This window comes from Nycticebus coucang, chromosome 18 (genome assembly GCF_027406575.1).
Source record: "Nycticebus coucang isolate mNycCou1 chromosome 18, mNycCou1.pri, whole genome shotgun sequence".
NCBI lineage: Eukaryota > Metazoa > Chordata > Mammalia > Primates > Lorisidae > Nycticebus > Nycticebus coucang.
In genome coordinates, this window is record NC_069797.1 from 14,841,392 (window position 1) to 14,856,115 (window position 14,724).

Genomic DNA, 14,724 nt, shown 5'->3' on the forward strand with positions numbered 1-14,724 from the left:
ACCACTATTTTTCCGTCCCTCTGGGCAAGGACATTTCAGTAGTTTCCAGCTTGGGGCATTATTATGAACATTCCTGCATGTGTACCGAGGAGTAGGATTTGTGGGTCCTGAGAATTTATATTTAGTCGAGCAGATTTCCAAAGTCATCATGACAATGGGCATCTACACAGCAATGAATGGTGTAGATGTCCCATCTTAACCACTATGGCGGGCACACAGTGGTTTTGTGTTGTGGCTTTGACATGTACAGGTGGGGAACATAGGCAAAGAGAATAGGGTAAACAGAAGTTTAGAAGTGGGAAAGCATAAGATATACTTAGGGCAACTTAACTAGGTTAAAAATGCTTCTATAGATGAGAAATGGAACTGGCCATTTCAGCAGTAATTAGAGTGTGACAGGCCCTAAATGCCCTCCTCCAGGTGTGGACAGGGCACTGCAATGCTTAAACCAGGAGGCTGTAAATTGGAGAGCTGGGAAGAAAGTGAGGCATTCAGAAATTGCAAATAGGGAATCTATATATTTATTAGTGATACAATTATTTAGCTTTTCCTATATGCTAGAAGTGGTTACCTAGGAAATGCAGGAATAAAGATGAATCACATTCCTCACTTCTGTGGAGACCACAGATATCGAGAAGAGATGGGTAAGATGTATAATGAGGCTTTGTGATAAATACTACAGCAGAAACGCGCACGAACTGTGCCTTTGCTCTGGAGCCAAGGAGAAGGTATTCATCAATTTGCTCTGGTAGGGCTGGGGAATACTTTATCAAGGGGTGACATTGGACTCAAGTCTTGATAAATGAGTGGTGGTTGATTAAGAAGGTAATGAAGAGAGACGTGTCAGCAATGGTTTGAAGGTATGGATGACTATATATACTGCTGTGTGGCTGGAGAACGTCTAGCCGTTTTGTGTAGGTACACAGGAGTGGGGAAGCACAGGCTGCAGTGGTGTTTTGAGAGCAGATGGCAAAAGGCCTTGTAAACACTACTCATTGTAAACTTTACACTATGGGCAGCGAGTGGCCACTGAAGGTCTTTAAAGAAGAGTTTGCAGCAATCCCTTGAAAGGATGTAACCCAGGCATTGTGATCTGAGGTAGGCAGCAGGGGAAGTAAAAAGAGAGAGACAGATGTGACTTCAAATAAAATATGGCTCACTTCTCCTCTTGCAGGGCAAGAATCCTCATTTATTTGGAACTGGAAAAGTGCTTAAGGTGAGGATTTTGTTCTGCTAGGGTGGGCCCAGTCTGAAGGTAATTTTTCAAAAGCAGCTGCTCTAAGTGTTAGTCAAATGGCACCAGGGGATTCACTGGACACAGGTGTCATGTTCAATTTTATTCATCTATCAATAAAGCGAGACTCCTAGTGTCGGTTGGATGGCAGCACGGCACCTCTGAGACAGGCATTCTATTAACAGATGTCTCTCTCTGCTTCATTTTGGGTCTGCGACTTCAGCGTGTTCAAAGATACTCTCAAGTCCTTAGCGTCTAACTTTGCTTCTCCATCAGTCAGCCGTGGCTCCTGCAAGGATAGCTCAAACACATTTGTCACATTCCTTCTTCCTATTTTGAGTGTGTACCTACAAAATACACCTTTTATGTGTTTTTCATATAGGAAAAGAATATGTAAATAATTAATTTTTTGAACAGTTATAGATGGTGTTGGCATAACATTTTAAAAAGTATGAAAGGGGTAATGGTGAGAAATGTGAATTCTCTCCCCTCTCTTCCCCCCAGCCACCTAGTTTCTCTTCCCAGTGGCAAATACCACGACAGGTGGCCCTCTGTATCTATGGGTTCCATCTCCATTGGTTCCATCTCTGTGGATTCAACCAACAATGGGTGGAAAACATTCAGGAAAGAAAAGCATCACACAAAGTTCCAAAAAACAAAACTTGAATTTACTACAACCGAATTTGTGTGATACTGAATACACACCAGTGAAGTGATGTGTAGGTTTTAGTATTATATGTAACCTAGAGATGATTCAAAGTGTATAGGAGGATATGTGTAGGTTATATGCAAGTCCTATACCATTTTATATGAAAGAGCATCCCTGGCTTTTGATATTCTGAGGAAGGGATGTTCTGAAACTTGTCGTGCAAGGAATCCAAGAGATGTCTGTGTATCATTTTGAAGATGTTCTATATAATTACCACAATTATACAAGCACATGCCTATTTTTTCTTTTTCCTTTTTGTTTATTTAGGAATATTACAGGGGTACAAATGTTTTGGCTACATGAATTGCTTTTGTACAATTTGATTTGTGTGCCCATCACCCAAGCAGTGAGCATTGTACTGCTGGTGTGATTTTGCCATTCCTATCTTTCCCGCTCCCACCTGCTTGATCTCTTCTGAGTTTTACTTCCATATGTGCACATGGGTGTTGACTGATTAGTTTCAGTTTAGTAGTGAGTACATGTGGTGTTTGTTTTTCCATTCTTGAGGTACTTCTGTTAGGAGCATGGTCACCAGTTCCATATAGGTTGTTGCAAAAGGTATTAGTTCGATCTTTTTTCTTTTTGTAAAGCACAAATGGTAGCACATCATACACTTTGTCTTCTACCTCATATACATGGGATATAGTTTCATACCACTCTCTTCAAAGTCTGCCTGGTTTTCCGTTGTGTGAGTATGCCTTCCTTTATTTAGTCAGGCTACCACTGATTAAATAATTCTCATTTTTCTGCTATTATAAGCAATCCTTCAGTGAGCATCCTTAGTTTTTATTTAGACATACTTATAATAAATTTCTAGAAATAGAACTGCTGGAGATTTTATCAGATTATCTTCCATAGAGTTGTATAATCAAACACCTTCATACTATAGAGGACGCAGACCCCCAAATTCTAATTACCTTGTGCTGGCTCTTTGTAATTGACTCCTCATCCAACCTCCAACTTTGGCCATCAGTGAGGGTTTCCCATTTCTACATTCCACTTCAGGGTGTAAACTGAATTTATTTTTGTGCTGAAAAGACAACCTTTCTGCACTAAATTTATTTTCTCCTTTGTCAAAAATAAGTTGTCCATCTTTGTGTGAGTTTGAGACTTGAGATACTTATTTATCTTTATACCAATAGCACATGATTTTAATTGTTGTAGTTTTATTATCATTTCTGAAGTCAAGCAGCGTTAGTCCTCAAGTTTGTTCTTTTGCAAAATTGTTTTGCCTATTTTAGGTCTTTTGTATTTCCCTGTGAACTTTAAAATGAGTTTTTCAATTTCAATAAAAATATCTTTTGGGATTTTTATTGGAATTGCTTTGGATCTGAAGATCATTTGAGGCAGAATGGATGTTTTAACATTGTTGATTCTTTAACCAATGAATGAACATGAATATCTTCCATTCATTTAGGTTTTCTTTATATTCTTTGAGAAATTTTTTCTAGTTTTCATTAGTTTTTCACATCTTTGTCAAATTAATTTCTAAGTATTTCATATTTTTGATGCTATTATATTTTTGGTTAAAATTTCTATTCTTAATTGCTGCTGGAATAAAGAAATACAATGGATTTTTTTATGTTGCTATTATGGCCTTAATAAATTCACCTACTTTTCTAATAGGTGTTTCTGTGATTCCGTCAAATTATCTACATTATTAATCGTGTTGCCTAGAAACAAAGGCAGCTTTCTGTTTTCTTTTCCAAACTGAATGCTTTTAATTTCTTACACATACTTTATTGTTCTGTTTAGAGTCTTTAGTATGGTGTTGAGTAGAAATGGTAAGAACACACATCCTTGTTCCTGGTTTCAAAGGGCTACCCTTCCATTTCCTACCACTAACTATGTTAACTATAGGTTTGGGTTATTTTAAATGGCTTTTATTACATGGAGAAAGCTTCCTTCTATTTCTAGTTCAATGAGAGTTATTATTATTATTTTTTTAATCAGGAGCAGGTTTTGTCAAATGCTTTTTCTATGTCTGTTGAGATTATTCTTTTTTAGTTTATTAATATTCAAATGAGAAGATTAAAGATGCAAAAAAAAAAGTTGACTTAAAATTCTACACCCTGTAAAAATATTTTTGAAAAATGAGGACAAAATGAAAATGTTTTTTGGAATACAAATGTTGGAATAATTCATTTCCAACAGATCTGCACTGTAAGAAAAATTAGAGTTAAGTCCTTTAGGCAGAAGAAAAATGATACCAGATGGATATATGTATCTAGACAAAAAAAGAAGAAAAAAAGGAAGACCACAGGGAATGGTAACTATGCTGGTAAATATGTAAGGTATTTTCTTACTATTTGAATATGTTCAAAGGATAATTACTTAAATAAAATTAATAGCCATAAAATAATCCCATGTATGGGGTTAATACCAAACAGAAAAGTAAAGTCTATGAAAAAAAACAGCACAAGTCAGAGGGAAGAATGGCAGTATATTATTGGAAGGTTCTTATACAGAAAGAGGTGCCATGTCACAACTTTTTTTTTTTTTTTGTAACTAGACTGTGGCAAGTTAAAACGTTATAATATAACTTTAAAGCAACCACTAAAATTAACACAACAAAGAGTTAGAGCCAGTAAGCCACCAAAGTTGCCGAAATGGATTCATAAAACAACATTTAACAGGCTGTTATTCAAAAGACAAAATGTGCCAGATGTTGGCTGGGATGCTGAGAAAAGGGATTTTTACACACTGTTGGTGGGAAAGCTCACTGGTATAGCCACTGTGGGAAATAGTATGGAGATTTCTCAAAAAACTAAAAATAGAATTGCCCTTCAATCCAGTAATCTCACTACTGGGTATGTACCCAAAGGAAAAGAAACCAGTATATGAGCGGCATTCTTGTCTGTTGTAGCACTATCCATAATAGCAAAGATGAAGAATCAACCTAAGTGTTCATCAGTGAATGAATGGATGAAGAAAACGTGATATTCACACACAACGGAATACTATTCAGTCATAAAAAAGAATGAAATTGTGCCACTTGCAGCAACGTGGATGGAACTGGAAGTCATAATCTTAACCGAAATGGCCAGGCACAAAAAGAAAAATGCTTCACGTTCTCGTATGTGGGACCTACAAAATTTGATCACATGGAGGTAGAGAGTGGAAAGATAGATAACAGGGACTGTGAAAGATGCCTGGGGGCAGAGGGGTGGAGAGGAGTGGGGTACAGGATAAAACATGCAGTGAGATCGAAGAAATAATCCCAGTGTTTCATAGCAGAGGAGGACTTTACTTAAAAATATGCTTTGTGCTGGGGCAAGAAACCCCCTAATTTGCTGACTTCTCACTGCGCATTCTATACATGTAACAACACTTGTCATATATCCTATAAACGCACCACAAATTAAAAAAAAAAGATAAAATAGACATTCAACTAGCCCAAAACAAGGTAGGAAAAGAGTTTTTCTGCAGGAAGAGAAAATATGGACAAATAGAAAACAAACAGCAGGATTCAAACCAAACAGTAACACTATCACACTAACTGTAAATGGTCCTGTGTGAGCACAGCCATCGTTTCCTCTCAGGTGGTCTTTCCAGCCTCAGGTAGTTTCTGCACAGATGTTTGCTGATTAGGGCTCACCTGAACCCCACATGAAAGTCTTTGCATGTCTATCTTTTTGTAGGTCTCTCTCCTACTCCCCTCCACCTTGGCGACTGCAGCAGTTTCCATTTTCCTGAATCCTCAGCCCCATCCTTTCAGCTCAGGGAGTCTATTAGAGCTCCACCTGAGTTTCTTCTCGTGCATGGCCAGGAAACTCTGACAGGGAAGAGAGTGGAGATAATCGCAGAGATCACCTCATTTGAATCCTGTCTTTAAGGATTGTTGTTCTTCATTGCTTCGTGTCCGCTGTCGCGCACACTGTTGTGTCATGCATTTGACTGCTTCTGATTGTTCATTTGTCTCTGGTAGGAGGGCAAGTGCAGTCTCTGTCACTCCACTTTGTTCAGATACAGCTTGAGAGAGTCTAGCAGAAACAGCAGATGTGGACCGAAGGGCCATAATGTGCCTCAACTGCACAAGTCTAAGGCCGAAAGATGACAACGTTCTAGGTGAGGATAAGGTGTGCTTGGACAGCGCTGAAACTAGACTGCTGCTCTGAAACAGCCCTCTGCAAACCTAATTAGTGGTCTGAATGAATCATGTGGAAGAACTTAGAAAAAGATGCTTGGGTCCTAATAAAGAGGCTCTGTTTGGAAGCTCTGGATAAGGGTCTGGCATCTGTATTTCTAGCAAATAGTGCAGGATGACGGACACCACTGGTTTATAGCCAGTACTTAGGAATTTCTGCAGAAATGAAGAGGGAAAGGGTATAAAAGAGCTAGCTGAGCCATGATAGCTTTTAGCCTGAGCTAAGTAATACTTAATATCAGTGTTTGTGGGGTAGGGGGTAGAAGGTGAGGTGCCCCAACTCAAGCCTCAGCTGTGTCTACTGCTGGAATTCACACGTGTGTGGTAAATGGCAGAATAGGCCAATAGAAGTTGGCTGGCCTCAAGTGTGGTGTAGACAAGCTTGGCCCAGTGCCGAGCCCATATGCAGTGGCAGGGAGAGACAGAGTCTGAATCCAGCCAGTGACTTACAGGTTCAAACTTCCACAGGCAGTCCCAGAGTTACAGACATCTGACTTAGGTACAACGGGTACTTACAAATTGAGGCTATTACAATAGGTCCCTGAGTTACAAACACTGACTGATGTGTGACTTACACTTATGAACAGAGGCTATTATAGGTAATAGGCAAATGTACCTGTTTCACCTTACATCCAAATTCAAATTAAGAACAAACCTACCGAACCTATTTTGTTTGTAACCTGTATAGCTTTCGTTTGTAACCTATATCCTGATCCTGGATGATATCTGGGAACCAGCAAGGAAGAAGCATTTGAACAAAAGCTGAAAGAATTATTTGGCCAATACCTATGAGATCTTGAAAGACAAGCAGCGTTTCTTTGCTGCTCTTACAAAGGAGGGGAGAATTTGACAGGGACCTTTGGTGCTTTGAGGACAGCAGGGACAGCCATCCTTGGCATTCTGCGTTAGTTGTGGTACATAAATAAAGGGAGGGTGTGGGCAGGAGCCTTCAGCAAGGCTCAGAGGAGGCCTTGGTAACTCAGGACATCACTGGCACCAAAGTATCAGAGAAAAATAATGGCAACCACCGTCCGGTGGCAAAGCCAGTGCTGTTATTATCCCCCCTGGGAGCATGCCGACATAATCAGTTGGTTGCATGTGATTTTTTCATGGGACAAATGGCTTTAGTTACTGGTAAAGTTTGGGCAAGAGTGAGCAAAAACAATTTCTAAAGGTGGAAACTTTAAATATTAAGTGCATGGTTGTTCACGCTAAGCACTTGTAAAGAAAACCAAGAAAAGAAAGGCCGGAGGAAACGAATGGAGCAGCACGTTTAGGGAGGAGGAACAGATGCTTTGGAAGTTCATCTTTGTCCTAATAGATTCTGGCTTGGTTTGTCTTCCTCTAATTACAAGCTACTTCATTAATTTAAACTTAACAGGAATCGTTATTTAGACTGCAGGCAGATAGTCTGTACTCCTGACTATTCCCTCTTTCTTTGACCTTGCCTTACTGAATCCTTTCCTGCCTCCTTCTGCCCTGGTGTGTTAGCAAAATGTATTTCTTTATTTTTCTCTTTAACACAATAGAAGTGAGTTGTCCAGCGCAGGGTTTCAGGGTTGAATTGGAGCTTTATCATGGGTGTCTGTCCTTCTACCAAGCCCCCTACCAGTCCCATGCTTGAAAACCCTCCACATGGGTGGCTGCTGGTCCATCTGGGCCCAGGGGTATTTGACAGCGGACCACAATGTTATTCTTCCCACCAAAGCCTTTGCCCCTTTCTTTCATTAGAAATGTGTTGGAGAGATTTGGGAAAGTGTCAGATGTGGTTCAGTTTTCCTCCAGGAATGCTGAATCTTGATACTGGAATATTGAACAGCAGACTAACTTTACAAGGTTGGGCACCAAGATACTCCTATTCGGAACTGGGTAAAATTGAAAGTTGGTTAAAAATCATTTTCTCTCTGATATGTATGCTTAGGAAGAGACGCATGTCCTTGTGGTGTTTTGGTGTAGCTCAACAGGTGACCTCTTGAGCAGCTACCCAAGCACAGACAAAGGGGAGGGGTGAGGAAAACGCCACTAAGATGTTTGAGGCTCAACTGAAAGCTTAATGTAGGGAGAGTTCTTGAACGTCAGAATGTAAATAATTTACTTTACTCCTTCATTCAGCAGGGTGAGAGATGAGAAGATTAATGGGCAGTTTGGAAGAAAGTCCAGTTAAAACCTTTGCCGCCCTAATGTCATGGATGCAAGAGCCAGTTTAATCTAAACAAAAGGGGAGACCCACTCATCTGGGCAGGGGAGGGAGACCACACAGTGGCTGAGAATTGCCTATCAGCTGGGGTCCTGCTCTTTATAGACCATTTGTTTCTATTCGTGGTGAAAAAGGAGATTCTCTTGTAGAGGTTAAGTCACCCAGTTATTTGTTATAAACTTTCAGAAAGGAATGGGCTTGAAACAAGGCTTAAGTGTTTCAGTGACAAATATTTAATGTCGCCTCTGAGATTTATGGCTCTTCTGTTCACCCTTTGAAAGCTTTTAGTTCAGTGGCAAAGGTTACCAGGGGCTTGCCCAGCAGAAAGGAGGTTCCTTCTGTTGTAGTTTTATCATTTTAGCACTGGCGAGAGTGTGTTCCAAAGTTCCAGCAATGAAAAATCACCCTTTCTGCTCACATCATCACTCGTCCTGCAACTAAGATTGTCCTTGGAGACTCATCAAAGGCACTTAAGTGCTCCTGGCATCACCACTCTGCGTTCTCACCTCTGCAGCTGTGGTGCAGGGCAGCAGGGCCTGTCCCAGGCCATGCCCAACCGGGCACCAGAGTGGAATGCCCAGGTGCTGCGTGCCTGCTTTTCTCACTGGCAGCCTGTCAGAAGCACCCGTTTGTTGTGTTGCAATACCTGTATTAGAATAACCCAAATAGTGAGGGTTTGTTCCTTTTAATATGGATTTTCTGATGGCCCAAGAGAGCCCCCTCCCCCAACTTGATTATAAATTATCAGGCATTCTGAAAGTGTGCCCTTTTTGGATAGGTGTCCCCTACCTGTTTCTGGATACCTCATTGTGCTGTCACATTGTTAGGTCTGCTGTGCTGACCATTGTGAGTCAGAGCTATCAGCTGCTGGTGACCACTTGGTGTTGGGGCGGTGGGGCTGGGTGTGCAGGTGGTGTGATAAGCCCTCCTTCCTGATGTTATAGACAGGGTCATAACTCTGACTGAGGCTTTCCTCAAAGGCCAATATAACTTATAATATTAATCTCTAGTCAGTGGTTCTCTCAACCTTCCTAATGCCATGAACCTTGAATACAGTCCAAAGGGCTCGCGACCCACAGGTTGAGAACTACTGCTCTAGAGATCAGGCTGTCTTATTGCTCCATGTTGTAAAAGCAACAGTGACACTTTGCCAGACATTAAGAATCTTGTGCATGTTATTCCATGAATCAAATGAAACCCTATGAGATATATGCTATGATGATTTCCATTTTATGGATGAAGAAACTAAGGCACTTAGATTCACTGGCCTGCTTGAGGGCCACAGCGAGCAAGCACAGAGTGGCATTCGAATGCACAGCCTCTTTGTGTATTTTTAGAGACAGAATCTCACTCACTCTGTCACCCTGGGTTAAGTGCCATGATGTCATAGCTCACAGCAACCTCAAACTCTTGAGCTCAAGCAATCCTCCTGCCTCAACCTTCTGAACTACAGGTGCCCACCACAATACCCAGCTATTTTTAGAGATGGGATCTTGCTCTTGCTCTGGCTGGTTTCAAGCTCTCGAGCTCAAACAATCCACCTGCTTTGGCCTCCAAGAGTGCTGGGATTATAGGAGTGAGCCACCATGTCAGGCTCCAGGGGGGGAAAGGCATAGGGCTGTATACTGCTGTGCTGTTTTGGCACCACCAAGTAAACAAGAACACACAGGACTCTGCAATAAGTAGTGTTCTACAAAAAGGCCTAAGTGAGTCTGAATTCCTACATGGAAAAACACCCTTCCCTCTAAATTAGTAGTTCTGGACACTGGGGATAAGGACTCTGTATTATAAAAGGAAATGACATGTCTATAGGTGATTCTAATACACTATCCAGCTTGCAAACCACTCATCTGAGGAAATAGGTAACAAAGATAGAGACCTACTTAAAGATATGCTTGATTTTACCAAACAGAATAGCTAATTACAGATGAAAGTATGTGCAATCTGGTGAGTTCATAGCATGTGGGTCTTAAACAACAATGGAGTGTGTGTTTTTGATGTGTGATGTATTTGCTTTTCCTTTGCTAACCAAAGGGTCCTGTCCAAATAGTGATCCTGCCAACTCTTATGGGGCATGAAATTCCCTCATGTTTTTATATTTTAATGAAAGATATTAACCTCCATGCAACTGAAAAAAGAGAAGTCGAAGGGAATCCAAAGAAAATTTTCACCACACACAACTTGTAATCTTAATAAATTTCTTCAATTTTAGGCAAAAAGACTTTGGAAACCATTGAGAGTGAAATAGGAATTGTGTTTCTTTTCCCCCTCACACACACAAAGGCTTGGGGGTGGTGTATTCTTGGGTTTTTTACTTAGTTTTACTTGAAAATGAACTTGGGTAGATATATTCTTGGTGCAAACTGTATTTCCCTCAGAACTTAATTTTAGGTATAGCGTTATGGTCTTCTTGCACTGAACTTTATTCTGGTGAAATTTGAAAGCAGACTGACTTTTCTTCTTGCGCTGAACCAATATTTCTTGTCAGGAGAGCTAAAGGTTCTGTCTTTATCCTCAAAGTTAAGTAATTTGATGAGGTTGTGTCTTGATGCCAATGATTTTCTATCACTTATTCCCCATTCATGTTGCATTATATGTGTTTAATTTCTCTCTCTTTTTTTTTTTTATTTTTCAGGGAAAATTTTCCGTGTTTTATTTCTGAATATCCTCCCCCACCCCCAACTTTTTGGACTCTGAATAATGGGAACCCCAATTAGCTTGATGTTGGACCTTCTTTTACTTTAGTGTTAAGCACCCACTTCGTAATTGCTTTAACTTAACGTGTGTTTTCCATTTAGTGAAAATACCTCAAGTCTTTCCTCTATGACATTAAATAGTTAATTTTATTTACTGTGTTTATTTCTCTTTCTAAAATGTTATTAGACCCGAAATAGTATTGTTATGTCCCTAGTTTGATTTCTTTGTTATCTCATTTTATCTTATCCTTTGGTTTTATTATCCTAAGTCTCAATTCCACTGTTTCATTGAATTTGTAATCTACAGGTCAAAGCACTTGGGTTTGTTGGGCTGTATTTTTGTTTCCTTCTTCTTCTTCTTTTTTTTTATTTTGAGACAGAGTCTCACTATGGCCTGCCCTGGGTAGAGTGCTATGGCATCACAGTTCACAGCAATCTCCAACTCCTGGGCTCAAGCAATTCTCCTGCTTCAGCCTTCCAACTACCTGGGACTACAGGCACCTGCCACAATGCCTGGCTATTTTTTTTTTTTATGTTGTTGCAGTTGTCATTGTGGTTAGCAGGCCCAGGCTGGGTTGGAGCCCACTCACCTTGGTGTATGTGGCCAGCGCCCATAATGGTGCCTCCATGGGCTGTATTTTTCTACAGCTGATTTTCTTGCCTACTTTTGGGAGCTGTCTTTGTTGTTGTGCATCATTTATTCTTTCTGTCACTTTTATTTTACCTCCTGTTTGAAGTTATGTGCAGCATTAACACCCTGTTTAATTTTATTCATGTTTAATTTGGGTTAAGTGTATTTTCCTCCTTTTCTTTTCTTTTTTGTTAAATCATAGCTGTGTACATTGATATGATCATGGGGCATCATTCACTAGATTCACAGACTGTTTGACACACTTTCATCACACTGGTCAACATAGCCTTCCTGGCATTCTCTCAGTTACTGTGCCAAGACACTTACATTCCACATTTACCAAGTTTCACATATACCCTTGTAAGATGCAGCGCTGTTGTAATCCAACCAATCCCCTTCCCTCTACCCACCTCCACCATCCCTCCCCTCCCTTTCCCCCTTCTCCCTATTCTTAGGTTGTAACTGGGTTATAGCTTTTATGTGAAAGCCATAAATTACTTTCATAGTAGGGCTGAGTACATTGGGTACTTTTTCTTCCATTCTTGAGATACTTTACTAAGAAGAATATGTTCCAGCTCCATCCATGTAAACATGAAAGAGGTAAAGTCTCCATCTTTCTTTAAGGCTGCATAATATTATTTTTCTACCTTTTGGAACAGGTTGAGTAATATAGGTACTAATTCCTCTTTAAAGATTTGGTAGAATTCTGACGTGAAACCATCTGGTCCTGGGCTTTTGTTTTTAGGGAGGTTTTGTATGGTTGATGCTATTTCTGAACTTGATATGGGCCTGTTCAACATTTCCACTTGATTCTGGCTAAGTCTTGGAAGGTGATGTGCTTCCAAGTATTGGTCAGTTTCCTTCAGATTTTCATATTTCTGAGAATAAAGTTTCTTGTAATATTCATTAAGGATTTTTTTGATTTCTGAGGAGTATGTTGTTATTTTTTCTTTGTCATTTCTGATCGATGAGATTAGAGATTTTACTGTTGTTGTTGTTTTTTTTTCCTGATTAGGTTGGCCGAAAGTTTATCTATTTTATTGACCTTTTCAAAAGGCAGCTTTTTGATTTATTGATCTGTTGTATTATTCTTTTGTTTTCAATTGCATTTATTTCTTCTCTAATTTTGGTTATTTATTTTCTTCTACTGGGTTTGTGGTTGGAAGTTCTTCCTTTTCCAGCTGCTTGAGATGTCCCATTAAGTTGTTAACTTCCTCTCTTTCTGTTCTCTTGAGGAGGGCTTGCAGTGCTATAAATTTCCCTCTTAGAATTGCCTTTGGGGTATTCCAGAGGTTCTGATACTGTGTCTTCATTGTCATTTTGTTCCAAAAAATTGGCATTTTCTTTCTTAATCTCATCTCTGACCCAGCTATCATTCAGCATAAGGTTATTTAACTTCCATGTTTTTGTATGAATATGCAGATTCCTGTTATTACTCAGTTCAAGTTTTTCCATGGTGGTCCGAGAAGATGCATGGAATAAATCCTATTCCTTTAAATTTACTGAGGTTAGACTTGTGACCTAAGATGTGATCAATTTTGGAGTAAGTTCCATGGGCTGATGAGAAGTATGTGTATTCAGTTTTGTTGGGATGAAATGTTCTGTAGATGTATGCTAAATCCAAATGTTGGATTATTAGGTTTAAATCTAAGATTTCTTTGCTCAGCTTCTTGCTGGAGGATCGATCCAACACTGCCAAAGGAGTGTTGAAATCTCCGACTATTATGGAGCTGGAGGAAATCAAGTTACTCATGTCTGTTAGAGTTTCTCTTATGAATTGAGGTGCATTCTGGTTGGGTGCATAGATATTAATAATTGAAATCTCATCATATTGAGTATTACTCTTAACAAATATGAAGTGACCATTCTTCCTTCCTTACTTTTGTTGGTTTAAAGCCTATTGTATCTACAAATAAAATTGCAACACCTGCTTTTTTCTGATTACCATTTGCCTGAAATATGGATGACCATCCTTTCACCCTGAGCCTGTATTTGTCTTTTAAGTTAAGATGTGACTCTCGTATGCAACAAATATCTGGTCTGAGTTTTTGTACTAGTCAGATAACCTATGCCTCTTTAGAGGACAGTTTAAACCGTTCATATTAATGGAGAATATTGATAAGTCTGGTGAAATTTTGAGTATCAAGTTTTTCAAAAGTCCAGTGGACGTTTTTAATCCTTTCGCCAGTGTGGAAATTGGAGTTTGATCCGGAGTTTCTGAGTGAGTTTACTTAGGTATAGGATTGGGTTGGTCATTATGGAGGATAGGTCTGAGAATATCCTGAAGAGCTGGTTTGGTTATGGCAAATTTCTTTAACATATGAATGTCATTAACGTATTTAATTTCTCCATCATACATGCAACTCAGTTTAGCTGGATACAAGATCTGGGGTTGAAAGTTATTTTGATTTAGGAGATTAAAAGTTGATGACCACACTTCTCTGGCTTGAAAAGTTTCAGCAGAGAGATCTGCAGTCATTCTAATATTCTTCCCTTTGAAGGTATGGTTTTCTTTCTCCTGGCAGCTTTGAGAATTTTCTCCTTTATATTAACTTTAGTGAAGTTAATTATGATATGCCTTGGGGATGTCTTATTGGTGTTGAGTCATGCTGGGGTTCTGAAGCTGTCTGCTATCTGAATTTCAGAATCTCTAGGCATGTCTGGAAAATTATCTTTCATAATTTCACGCAGAAGGGCCTCTGTGCCCAGCAAGGCCACTTCATCGGTTTCAGGAACTCCAATGATTTGGATATTACCCTTCTTCATATTATTGCAGAGCTCTCTGAGAGAATGATCCGTTTTTGCTCTCCATTTCTCTTCCTCTTTGAGAGATCGGGAGCATTCAAAGGCTTTATCTTCGATGTCAGAAATCCTTTCTTCTGCTTGCTCCATTCTGTTGCTGAGGGATTCTACTGTATTTTTCATATCTTTGAGGGCTGCAAATTCTTGCTTCAGTGTGTCTAAGTCTTTGGTGGTTCTGTCTTTGAATTCATTAAATTCTTGAGACAACTTTTGAATTTCTCCTCGAATTCCTAATTCCACTTTATTAATCTTGTCTGCAATCCAAATTCTGAATTCGATTTCTGACATCTCAGCCAGTTGTTTATGAA